Raw genomic sequence first — 13,634 nt, forward strand, 5'->3', positions numbered from 1 at the left:
AAAGTGAAGGCATTGCCTCTACCTGAATCACTCTTAGAACTCAATGTGACTTGTTCTGTTCCCACACACAGGAAGCACGGATAGTCCAGCCACAGAGGAAGAGGTAAATTTAATCTATTCAGTGCCTCTCTCATCCAAGTCAAGAGTGGAATTGCAGGGGAGGAAATGAGGCGAGCCTCAGCTCAGCTTGCTGGCAAGAGCATCTCAGGCTGTGTGGGGTAGGAGACAGGAAAGCAAAAAAGGCCCCCTGAGGTTAAACAGCCACCAGCAAATTACTGGCCTCCCTCAAACTGGATGAAGCAGGGAGGAGAGGGATTTGAAGGGATACTGAAATTCCTGCTCAAATTAGCAAAAGGATGATGCAGTTTAGATGTTACCTGTTGAACAGGGCAAAACCTGTGGGCACAACATACAACACCACCAGGCACAGGGTGGGATTTTTCAGCTTTCCTGTTCAGGGCCAGGAGATGGACACTGATGGTACCTTCCAGCTCAGGGTATTTTATGATTCTGTCATTCATGATCACCTAGTGCAGAGAAATCCAAAGACATCTCAAACTTTTTGTCTTAGGTCTGCAGGTAGATCTGAGAACCTCCACCTGCCACTGCCCTGAGCAGAGGCTGTTTTCAAAAAGGACAGTAGCTCCAACCGACCATGGAGCCTCTTGTACCAAAACCATTATTGGAGATTTTAGTCTAATTCTCTATAATCTGTAGCTCAGGGCACTAAATGATTTTCCTCTATGTAGCTCATCCAAACCAGGCTCTGAATAGTAGTGAATTAAAGTATTTGCCATCAAATAACAAGAGTTTGGTGGCTGAAATAAGCTGCCAGTAGCATTGATGAGGCCTCGATTAGGCAGAATTTAGCAGTGCTGTACCACCAGCATTGCCCAAAGCAGGATGGAAAAGGACTGTCTGACCACTGCTTCCCTGGGGACCTCCAGGGAAATGAGATGTATCTCATGAGCTTCTCAATCCGCAGAAATTGGAAGAGAAACAAATAAAACAGTTGGTGATCTCAACTGTGTTTCTTGTGGGCAGTCACCCATGTTGCAAAAGCTTTCTTTGTGATGGGCACTAATTGCTCTCCCCTGTAAGAGATAATAGTCAAGAAGTCAGAAGTGAAATTAAAACAGAGAGTAAAGGTCAGGGTGACAAAAGCGTTAAGGTGCCTTTCCCCACATAAGGAGCCAACGGGAATGCTGGTCCCTGTGTAGGAAAAGCCACCTGGACTCACCCAATCCACATTTAATCAAATGTGGGTAATCAATAAGTTGCTGTTTCAGGGTTTTTCTACAAAGTAGGAAGAAAGGCACCTCCAAAATCAGATAAGATCTTTTGTGGGACACACAGCTTCCCTGAAGGTACCGACTTCAAACATCAATAGAAAGAAAGATCAGTGCTAAAACCTCAGAAAACTGCCCAATCTGAGGTGCCCTGAACCTTGGCCTGTGTAAACACATCACCCTGCAGACCAGCCCTGATTGTCGGATCTCCCTCACCTCATCCTATTTCCTAAAATACAGTGTCTTGTTTAAGCTGGTCTTCCTCATGCTCCCTTTTGGAAAGCACTTCTCCACTGACCCAGATGGACCTTTCACCAAAATTTGAGGCTTTGAGCATCTTCAAACAGAGCTTCCTCTTTTCTCTCCTCTGAATGAACCTCAGAGCTGGTGCCAGGTTGGAAAGGAAGATCTTGAATTTTGGGTTTGAGATCTTTATTTCTGAATCATTAGTGAGTTATCACAGTTACAGGAATGTGCCAGGCTGAGAAGGGGACACGCCCTCTCTGCCGTGAAATCTGTGGAGAAGTGTACAGAGCAGTGTGAAAAAGCAGTTCTGAAACTGCACATTTTCAAAGAAACCAGATGAAACAGGCAGGCAGTGACTCTCAAACCCAAATGTTAGTTCTCTAATCAGAAAGGAGGTCACTGAGTGTTTCCCATGAACAATATATTTGTGGTTATACAAACTGTACAGGCACAGTTCCTAATACAAAAAGAGTGCTGTCATTGCTAGTAAGCTCAGTACATACATATGTCTTTTTCAGTTAAAAATATGTTTTCAATTGCATATCTAATCTTTTTTTTCAATATTTAAAATATAGTTTTGTTTACAAGATTGAGACTTTTAGAAAAAAATTTATGGGAAATACAATTTCTTCATGTTTATCATCTGAGGCCTACATGTATCAAAGAACAGATCCTAGATATTCTCATTACAGAGATACCCTCAAAATCTTAATTTTAAGGAATTCTCAATAGGAACCTTGGTCTTGCAGGATCATGGGGTGCTGTCAGAAGGTTCTCATGAAAGACACTGTGAAATGATACACACCTGGTTGCAAGACAGGGGTATTTGGTGTGATGTGGACCAGCCCTTTAAGCCAGTAATCACTGCAGCTTTTCCCCTCTGAGCCACAGTCCTAGGTTTTATTCTTCTGTGTGTTCCCTGCAGTGGAGTGGCAAATCTTCCGGCAAGAAAATTTACAAGTGGGCTATGTCACACAGTGTCAGAGGACACATTCTGGAGGGTACAAAGAAACAGAAAGCAGAATCAAACGAAATATTAACAGTCAGATTAGATGTAACAAAACTGGTAATATGGAATTTTATTGAAATCAGTTTAATATTTCTAAGAAGGTATCTGGTTGCTATCTCGTGGAAATGATTTTCTAATGTGATATTTCAGCACTCAGAAATGCCAAATGTTTAAAAAGTCACCAATGGCGGTGTTTCAGTGGAAAATGTTGACATTTTTTCACTTTAACATCATGGATTCTCGGGGAATATTTTATTCCACAAACGCTTTCCAAGACACAGCCAACTCTACACAGTACTCTCCAAAGGAGAGTAGAAGGGGAAGGGTGACATTCTTAGCAGAGCAAATGGGGTTTAGGATAACAGGAGCAATGGATGCTGAGTGGGAAGGTGAGTTCATGCAGTAATTGCTCCGATCTGAAACGTAATGTCCAACCCTGCCTCCTTTTTAACTTCAGCTCAGAGCAAGCATCAGATCCCAATGTAAACTTTCCCATCTGTGTTATTCTATTAACTGAAAGGGAGAGGGATTAGCATGTGTACTTGTCACATCTTTTGACCTGTTGCATACTGAGACCCAAGGTAATGTTAAAGCAAACAGCATTCTTCTCCCTCTGCCAGGATAAGCAGGGCACAGGGGTGGCGTTTTGTGAGAAGAAAAGAAAGCCAGATCACGTAAAATAAAGTACGTACCCCATGCAAAAATAAATCTTGGACGTTGAAGATTTCCAAAGGGTATACCTTAAACAGGGTGAGAGAGAGAGAGAGAGAAAACATTTGAGAGGAAAGTTCCCTTCCCTGCCAAGCAGCAGATGGAGGGCCTTCCCACAGAAATAGCTGCAGAAGACAGATCACTGACAGAAACCTCTGCCAAGAGAAGGGGTCCCACTCACTGTGCTGGTAAAAGCTCAGTGGACAAGAACAGAATTCTCTGATTAAAACTTCCAGAGAAGGGGGGTTGGACTGTGGCACAGTGCTCTTTAACAGTGTGGCCCACCCCCAAAAGGAGACGGGTTTTGGGAGGATTATATGGTTTGGGGCTTCATTCCTTCTTTTCATACAGATACTGCTTTTGCCCTCATTGTGGGTTTACAGAACACATGTGCACACACAGAGACATGCTTAATGGCAGCAATAATCTGCTTTGCCTCTCCCTTCCTCTGCATTTTATTTCCACAAGGCCTTTGCAGTGATTGGGACAAGATGAAGTCTTGGATGCTGACACTGATAGAGAATCCATTTGGGATAGAGGGTTTAATGAAGCTGGGCACCAAAAATCCTTTTTCTAACGTTTCAGTTAACTTGGCACTAAATTATTCATAGAAGAAGAAATTGAGGGCTTTCTGCTCCTTTTATTTTTTTTCCTGGATGTTTCTGATTCCTTTGTAAAAGTCCATAGGAGTGCATGCAGAAAGAAGAAAACCAACTCAGCATCTCCAGGGCAAACCAGTCACTTTAGCAATGAGAACAAAGGCAATTAACTGTATTGCTATCACAGAGAGCCAAGAGAATGGGACAGGATGACCTGGGTACAGTGTCTTATTAGAGAGGCTCTTCCAAGCAGGCCTAACAGGTACTCCCTGATATTCCCAACATTTGAACAAGAGCCATTATATTATTGTTATGGCCAAGGCTTGAGCATCTGATGTCAACAGAGTAGACAATTAATATGAAATATTAGCCACAACTGAGGCCCAGTTCCACTTTTGGATGGTTTTCTCTGCTTACACTGCAAGAACAACATCAACAAATTAAATTGAGTCCAGCAGTAGACTATCAAGATAGCAAAACACATGAGGAAAGGATGAGAGAGGTGAATTTGTTCAGCCTGTAATATCTAAAAGTTAAAGAAGAGACTTCAACTGGTGCCTGCTCCTACTGATAGATGGCTACACAGGAGACTGAGTCCAACTTTTCTTAGATACAGTGAAAGGATGAAAGGCAATGATAACAAGTTGCAACAAGACAAGTTCCTACTTCATTAAAAAATAAATTGAAAGGAGGACAGTTAAGTTCTGGAACAGGTTGCACAAAAAGATGGTAAAACACTGAACCTTGCAGATTTTTAAAACTTGACAGAACATGGCCCTGAGAAACCTTAGCTACCTTTGAAGCTGGCCCTCTTTTAAGCAGGGGCAAGATGATCTACAAATGCCAGTTTCAATCTGAACTAGTCCATGATTCTGAGAGTACCAATTATAATTTCTGCATTGATATAGACAATCACCTTCTAAAATCCCCATCTCTTACCTCAACCCTAATGTCCTCCTCTAAATGAAAACTTTTTCTTTCACTCCTACAAACCAGAAAAGCTTTGCTGGAAATAGAGTCTGCACCACCTGCCCTTTGTGCCTTCATGGCAGGGTTTTTAATTCTCTGTGAGCATCATCATCATCACCATCTATGACAAAGAGGCCTCCACAAAACACTGCAGCAATATTGGCAAAAAATCCCCTTGAAACGCAGTGCATTTCTTCTCACTGGCAGAGCCATAGTGGTAGGAGCCTGTGGAGAAGACAGCTAAGGGTAAGACACAACTTTCCTGCAGTGACAATAAGGGGTGTCAAAATAAATGTATCAGGGAGAGACAAAGAGGAATGTACTGATTTTCCCTTGAGCATTTTAACAGAAAGTATTTCCGCCTACTTTGCCAAATATTAGCCAAAGCTGGGTTAAAGCTGTAGAGAAGCTCAAGGGAGATGGAGCATGGAGTGAGGGGAGGAACACTGATCTTGTCCTGTGTTGTGGGGCACCAAATGAGACCCAGACTGCTGCTGGGATGCCTCACCATGGCTGATGGTGTTCCGAGGGCAGCTGTCAGCCCCACTCTGAACAGATTACTGAACCGCAGTCTGTGGCAGGCTGTTAGGATAAGTGCAACCATTTCAGTGCTGTGATTGGAAATGTTTAAAGGGTGCAATTTTTTGTCTAAACAAAGAAGGGAGGCCATGTGGCCTGGGTCATTGTTTTGCTGCAAGATAGAAAGAGATGAGAGCCCTCACACTTCACCAGAATTAGTCTTATCCCTTTCCATGACTGGAAGGACCCAGGCTGACAGTACAGGGCAGTGTTATCCCAAATTTCCTCATACAACAACATTACCTCCTCATTTTCTTCTCAGTTCCTGAATCATCTTTATGGACTTGTCTTAGAGCAGTACATAAACTGTTCCTTCCACAGGCTAAGGCCCCACATGCTGTGCAAGCACAGGATGGAACCTTGACACCACTTCCATGGTGCCATGCTTCCAGAAGAGATGTATATGGTGGCATTTGTACAAATTTATAGCCTGATGTCTCTCAAATGACATTTTCTAAGTTCATTGTAAATGCACCGGCTGACGGAATAATTCCAAACACAGATTCTTGACAATATCTGTGCAGAAGTTTGTGCACTGATATTAGATATTAAGAGGTCTAATTACCCAAAGTCAGATGTGAAGGTGCCTGGGTTCTAGGCTTGACATTGAGACAAACAGACTGTTCTTTTTAACCAGATAATTACCTTTTTTAGCTGTGTCTAACCATGTACATGGAAATATGCATGCACATAGATACAGAAACACACTCACATGTTTGTACTCCATACTCCAGGTAAAACGGAGCAGGGAAAAACACATCAGGGCCCTGTTTCACATCACAAATTTCCAGTCTCTTGAAACAGACACACAATACATGTTTTCTCCAGGATTATTCAATCTGTGTACCAAGTCAGTGGCTTTAATAAGACCCCCAAACATTCAACAGATCTTACAAGGACTGCTCAGCTGATTTCCACTCTAGTTCTGTACCAGAAAAATGACCTGCCTAATGCATTTTAAGTCTTAATTAAATTTTTCTTGATTTTTTTTTTAAAATTCTGTGTAACGAGAATATTAGTTCAAGTATTTCTAGCCTGTTCGGTGGTGTTCTGACATCAGAATGCCAATATTCCCCCCCCCCCCAGGTGCTGAAAGGCTGAAGGATGCACACACCTGTGTGTACACACAGACAGGTACACACCCCCCAAACCCTGCCATGCTCTGGGTACAAGAGGCGCATGATGATTTTTTCCTTGTTTGGTAGCAGCAAAGTAAAAGGAAAACACGGTGTGGGATGTTTAATGCCTTAAGTATTTCTATTTACTTGTTTAAATAATGTTTTAGTTTTATCAATCAGGATTGTCCAATGCCTACTTTTTCATTGTCTATTTAATTTAACCATAATTTATGTCTTCAGATTCTCGCTAACAATTCTTATCATCTGCTTTATGTCATAGCTGGTGAGTTCTGTACAGGATGGTGACATTTCTGATAAGAATATCTTCAGTTTTTTTATTCTTTAGAACAGGTGAAAAAAAAAGCATCACCAAAGCATTTCTCAAAGTTGTTGCAAAGATAGAGACCTTGCTTTACAGGGAGGAATTTAGATCAAGTGTCTCTCTAAAATAGTAATGACACTTGTAGGATCACATGGCTTAGAAAAAGTAGGGTTTTTTTTTTTTTTTTTTTTTACCTAAACTGTGAAAGGCAGCAAACTGCAAATCATCCACTGGCTCCAGTGGGGTTGGGTTTTCCACTGAGTGTTCTGAAGAGCAATACATCCTCTGATTGCCTAAGTGAGAGCAGTATCTGGTTTGCACTTGGTCCTCTCTAATTTCACTCATCACCCCCAGCCTTTGGGTAACTCTAAACTCAGTGTGGACCCTGTTCTGTCACCATCCTCCCTGCAACCAGTGCTGTTCACACAGTTGATATAAATGGTAAATAAAAAGTGACGGTACCAGGTAAAAATAATTTCAGATTTGTCTGTCTACCTTACGTGGATATGGATGTGCATAACACAAAATAAAAGTAGAGTTCGTTCAGAATCAGTCTGAGTTTTGAACCAGAAAAACTCATGGTCTAGAATGAAATTGCTATCACTTTGCTTATTCCTTCCCATTAACAAAGTCCATCTACAACTGCACAAAGTCCACAGAGAAGTCTCTAAGAAAAAAAAAAAATCAAGCTAAATCAACTCTCAAATTCCCATGTAAACTGAGTTTAAGAGTGGAAAATTTCTTTTACCTATTCTTTGGGTGGTACAAAAATCTAAAATTCCTATAGCCCTGCTTCCCTGGGCCAAGTCAAACAAGGATATTGTCCTTTTAATGTCTTAAAGGCTCTGTTTTCTTGTAATGCCAAATGCAATATTTTTTTGAAAACACTACACCAGAAGTTTCCCAGCTGAGAAAACAGGCTGGTGAAAAATGGTTTCAGAAAACGAAATAAACCATGCAAAAGCTGTTCAGGGTGTGTGTATGAAATGAACATCTGGATTTGGCTTGTTAAACTGCCTCTTTTTTTTAACCTCTTCCCCCCCTTTTCTTTTTCTCACAGCTGTTCGAAAGAGTCCTAAGGGCAAAAAGACAGGTCAATGGACTGGGTTACACCTTTTTTTCTTTTCCTTTTTTTTTTTGTTTTCTGAACCTCTTTGCACCTACGCAAGGAATCCAGGCCACATGTGTGTTTAATAAGTAGGCACAAACACAAGAGAGAGAAAAAAAAAAATCTCAATTCCTGTTGGTTCTTAGGAGAGACACTAAAGGAAAAATAAACTCCGGATTTCAAATTTTCTCTCTCAAAAAAAGAAACCTTATGGTTCCAATAAAATATTTCTTTAAAAACCCAATGGATTTTTTTTCTTTTTTTTTAAATCATGGTCTTTGCAGAATATACATTTTTGTCTGTTCCTTTGGAGAGGAATAGCAGTGGGTTAATCCCTTACCTGCTGGAGCAAGAGAAAATTGTGAAATGCCAATGGCCTGGGTTCACTGAACTGAGTCTTCCTATAGCACGGAATAGATAGATACATTTGTATTGAGTGGGCTCTTATTTAATTTCAGGCTGCAACTTCCCTAGTCTAGAAATGAGATGCAGAACAAAAGGAACTGAGAAATGATCCGGAGGTGAGATTTTCTGAGAAGCAGAGGACTTGCCTCTTCCTCCTGCCAGGATGTCCCTGACCCTGCTCCAGCCATGGCCAGGAGCAGAGCACCTTCCAGCTGTGACAGGGCTGCAGGAAGGTCCCTCACCCGCCTCTTTTAGACAAGATCTGGGAGCTCTGTCAGGTCTGACCCTAGCCTTGGGTCCAGTGTGTTCACCACACATCTCAACCATCAGCCAGTGCTGCTACCTCCAGCCCACTGACAATGGCCAGCATGCAAAACCCCATTCCTTTGGGACAGCCATGAACCACTGAACCCTCCTGGTGACACCCATGGATGGAGGCCATCCCACCTGAGCAGACAGTGACAGCAAACCCATCCTCTTCACCTGAAGCTCCATCTTCTGCCCAGCTGTTAACAGTTTCTGTGCTCACATCCACACACACCCTAGAATGACAGAACAGCTGAAAGGGACCCGTCAGGATCCTCGAGTCCAGCTCCTGGCCCTGCACAGGACACCGCAGGAATCCCAACCTGTGCCTGAGAGAGGTCTCTAAACACTTCTACAACTCAGGCTCAAGGCCATGACCACTGTGCTGGGGAGCCTGCTCCAGTGCTCACCCACTGGATGGAAATTTCTTTCCTGATATCAAACCTATGCCTCCCCTGACTCAGCTTTTCAGCTGAGACAGAAATATGCATGCACTTGTGGGTTGATGTAAATAAATATCCACCTCCGGCTGCTCAGAGGTTTTGCACACACAGGTGGAAGAGTTTATGGCCCTTGTAGCCAACCTGAACCAGGAATATTTACTCCGCTTCCTTTTTGCTGTTGTTCCTCTGAATTCTGCTTGGGGTTAGTTACAATATTGCAGTCCAGTAAGTACAAAAATAAGTCCCCTTCTCATTCGTAAGTTTGTTTGAAGAATCTTACTTTGGACAGAAAATTGATGCTGAAAATTAAATGCCTGAGTAAAAACCCTTTGCAAAACACTAGTGCTGGTGCCAGGAAAGAAGCTGTGTTGCTTAACGTTAGTGCTGTGACTGAGACAAGGCAGTGATATTTCCTGGAAAAAGCCTTTGCACAGTAGCCTGCATGGAAAAGCCAGTGCTTGGCAATAGGGGCTGCATGTACAGAGCAGATGAAACACACAGTGAGAGTGCTGAGCTTTGGGAGGTCCCTCCACAGAGGAGGGGAGTGCCTTTTGTTGGTGTGAGGACCCTGGATTTGAACTATGTCAATATGACCAAAAAAAGTGAACAACAAACAAACAGCACATAGAAAAAAGATCCCACTCCAACCCCAGCGCTGGCTTGCTTGTCAATCCTAGGTCTGTCTGGGATCTGTGACAAGAAGACAAATCTAAATCTGAAACAGAAACCTACCAGTGAGGCTTTTTACAAGGGGGAATGGCTTCAGACTGAAAGGGAATAGTTTTAGATTAGACACAGGGAAGAAATTGTGCCTTGTGAGGGTGGGGAGGTCCTGGCACAGGGTGCCCAGAGAAGCTGTGGCTGCCCCTGGATCCCTGGCAGAGTCCAAGGCCAGGCTGGAGGGGGCTTGAAACAACCTGGGATAGTGGGAGGTGTCCCTGATCATGGCAGGGGGTGGGACAAGGTGAGTTTTAAGGTCTCTCCCAACCCAAACCATTCTGTGATTCTTTGGTGGTTCTATGACTTGCATTAAGCTGGTCCAATGATTGTTCTAGGCCACAATGTTTGGTCAGCAGGAAAGTAATTTGCTCACATATTCCAAATTTGTGTTTGCTTCAGTAGGGCTCAAAGAAAGAATTACCTCAAAATCCAGCTGAAAGTAGAGTGAATTCCCCTTCTTTTCTCTCCTACCTTTTTTTTTTTTTTTAAATATATAAAGGACCGTGAGAAGAGCATGGCAGTGAATATTATTTATGGAGCACCTAATAAAAATGCTGTGGGGAAATAATTACTGGAAACATCTGACTGTGTGACTGTAAATGCCTGGGCCCCAGCACACTGATTTAATGGACCACTGCTTTAGTCTGTTATGCCTTCTGCTACTGACTGCAAGCCCCCTGCCCTCCTGTTAAACCCCTCACATTGCTGGTAGATCAGGACTGGATTCTGCAAGGTTTGTGGCAGTTTTCCAGAGAGGGATAATGGGAGTAGGGGTGACTCTGTGTTCACAGAGAGGCCTGGAGCCAGCCCTGGGAGAGAAAAAGTGCTTCGTGAAGAAATCACAGTGAAAACCTGGAGAGTTTGTGGTTCTGGGACTGAATAATGTTTCATAATACAGACACCAGGTGCTTTAGGTATTTCTGAAAGACGCTGGTTAGATGTTAACTCTTCCCCTTTTTCCAACCCATTTATCATTCACAAGCCACCAAAGATTTTCATTTTTGCCTGTTATTTTCTCTTCATTATCCCTTTACAACTTCCTGAACCCGGTGGCACAAAACCATGCAGCCTCCCTGCACAAAGGGCACTTCTTACTCAGAAATGCTTCCATCCCCTCCACTGTTTCACAGATAGATGCAGAAATGTTAAAATTCACAAAACACCTTGTAAGTGATATGAAAAACACAAGGATTTGAAGTTCCTGCTTTCATTTTCAAAAACAGTCCTGAAGAAAGACCAGAGGGCTATCATTTAACTGCTGCTGCTGACTTGCTAAATGAAGAGGAGAAAGTAAAAGGCAGCTCACTGCCACACTGACAGCAAGAACAAAATCACATCCACTCCTTCTGAACCCAGCAGTTAGCACGTTTTTAGGGGTTTTTTTGTCCTTTCCTTTTTTTCTTTATTGATGGTTTTAATGTAATATTTAAGTTGGAGCTAAAACAGACCATGGAACATTAAATCACTACCGAATGCAAATTTACCTATATATCTGAATTCCATTTTCTCCTACATTTACAAAGCAGAATTCTACCATTTGAACTGCAAGCTCCTATTGCATTTAATGGGAGGCAGCAAACTGCAGACATTACTTGGAATATACATGCACTTATCTTGTTGTTACAGGTCTCCCTCGCAGAACTAAAAGAGAGCTTTAGTACCAGACAGTATCTCTCTGGGGTCATACCCAACGAATAGTGTTTTTTGAAAGGATTATTTCAAAGGAACTCTGAAAAATAATCTAATGACTTGCAAGCTACAGGATTGCAGCATGGGAGGAAGCAGATAATGGAATATGACAGCAATGCATTTTTCATAAAGCCAGTGATTTCTATCGTAACAAGAAGCCCATCTATAATTCGGAGAACTCCCCCCCAGAAGGAGACCTGCGCTGTTGCAGAAAGTGCACTGGAGTACGAAATGAAACAATAATGATGATGATGTTACTGATGAGTCCCACAGCTCCGTCTTCCCTTCTGTCTCGCTGAGGTTCAGGCCAGAGGAGCTGTTCCAATCCCCCTCTGCCTCGGCATCACTAACCAGGGAAGCTCAGAGCACACATCAGAGACCTCGTGATAGATGCGGAGCCCCAGAGAAGAGGCTGCTCTTTATCTGCCGAAAGTTAAGGCCTGCATCTGCTCTCAATTAGCAGGCAATTAGGGGAGTTGAAAACAAACCTGTTTACATTGGCTATGAAGTCTAAAATAATTTGTGAGATGTCAGGGCAGGATATTAAGATGTTAATGATCTTGTTTCTGTACTTGTTTGTGTGCACTGCAGTGCGGCACCTTTCCTCCGTGGCTCCACTTACAGCTCCGGGTTGATTGACTCCTGGGAGGGAGAGAAACCCCCAGAGGCTGATTTGGATGGGAGGGGGAGTGTTTACAAATAGCATGTATGGGAGACTTGAGGACAAGGACTTCTTTGAAAAAAAAAATAAAGGGGTGGATGTTCATTTGTAATTGTGAAGTAATGTCATGTCAAGGATTACGGCCTTCAGAGGTTTCAGCCACAATTCCCATCGTAAAGGCCCAGGCTGTAACCTCCTGTGAGTGTCAGGAACAGTGGCTGAAAAACCCCAAAAAAGGCTATTTGTAACCCTTTGCTGGGCTTATTCCCCCAGCTCTCCCTCCACAAAGCCCACCCAGGGAGGTGACTGTGGCACAGGGAGGTTGTTTGCCCCACTGAGACATCCAAGGACAACTGTGACCTCTGAACATCAACCTAACATTTGAGATAAGGTCCTGCTTATTTCTGTGCCACTTCTTTACAAATATCTATTTACACCGTTCACTCCTCCAGAGGAAAGTTTTCACCACTGACCTCTCATTTCAGCAGCATCACCAGGGGGAGGTTGCTTAATGTTCAGCTCCTTGGCTTCACTTGGGTCATTTCTGGGCAGCCACATGAAAAAAGGTTTGCACAAACATTTGTTCTCCTTGGGCAGAAGATGAAAAGCAGCATCAGCGTCCTTTGTTTCTGAAATCACAGAATTTGTTTCCATCAGCACAATACAATACAAGAACAGTGGAATTGATGAGGAAAGTGCAGAAACACCTGCCTGGAATGTGCATTTTGTACCTTATTTAATACAATCAGTACATTCTTCCTGGCTGCCCACATTAATTCTGTCAAACTTGCGGGGGGCTTATTGCCATATTGACCTTATATTACACAGTCATCACATCTATCTTTGAGCCAAAAAAAAAAAAAAAAAAATTCTAGTAAATAATCCACTCCAAGTTGACAAAATTAAATTTTTACTGTTCCCACTAATGAACCCTGTCACCGTAATTATTTATGTCATGTAAACAGAGCTCTGAGATCACCCTGCCCTCAACAATTCAAAAAGCCAGAGAACAAAAAGGGCACCACAGGTGCCACTGTGCCCTCTTGTGTTCTCCTTTGGGCCATCTCCTCTCTTGTCCTCTTGGCTTTTTTCACCACAAACTATGGATCCAGCTCTAATAAGAGCCAGGTGCTCAAGCCCTCAGGCTACAAAATAGCTTTAATTACAGTATTAACAGCATTCTGCTAAATCAGAAAAAAAAAATCCCAAATAAGTCAGTATTTGTGGTCATATTTTTCAGTGTCCTGGTGTTTGTTTTCTTTCCATTTTTATGTTTCTTACTGGCATTTATAATGCCTAAGAGACATTCCAGAGGCCAAAATAGAGGCAATCTGATCTTCACATGATATTCCTAACTTTTCACAAAAAGAAATAGCAGGAGGAGATCAGATCTACATTACACCAGCCCCAGAGGTACACCCTTGAGTCTTGACCTCCTTAGATGAAAAGCAGAAGAGCTC

General features: G+C 42.6%; 1 long non-coding RNA gene across 1 annotated transcript; it reads right to left on the reverse strand.

The window, feature by feature from the left end:
- Positions 1–10,777: 10,777 nt before the first annotated feature.
- Positions 10,778–13,222, reverse strand: LOC136298428 (uncharacterized). The gene is made up of 4 exons (XR_010723306.1): positions 13,114–13,222; positions 12,906–13,015; positions 12,648–12,803; positions 10,778–12,155 (listed from the first exon to the last, which is right to left on the reverse strand). It is a non-coding gene; the product is annotated as an uncharacterized lncRNA (long non-coding RNA).
- Positions 13,223–13,634: the final 412 nt, after the last annotated feature.

This window comes from Chamaea fasciata, unplaced genomic scaffold, assembly GCF_029207755.1.
Source record: "Chamaea fasciata isolate MVZ Bird 193981 ecotype frontalis unplaced genomic scaffold, bChaFas1.0.hap1 SCAF_17, whole genome shotgun sequence".
In the NCBI taxonomy this organism is placed as follows: domain Eukaryota; kingdom Metazoa; phylum Chordata; class Aves; order Passeriformes; family Sylviidae; genus Chamaea; species Chamaea fasciata.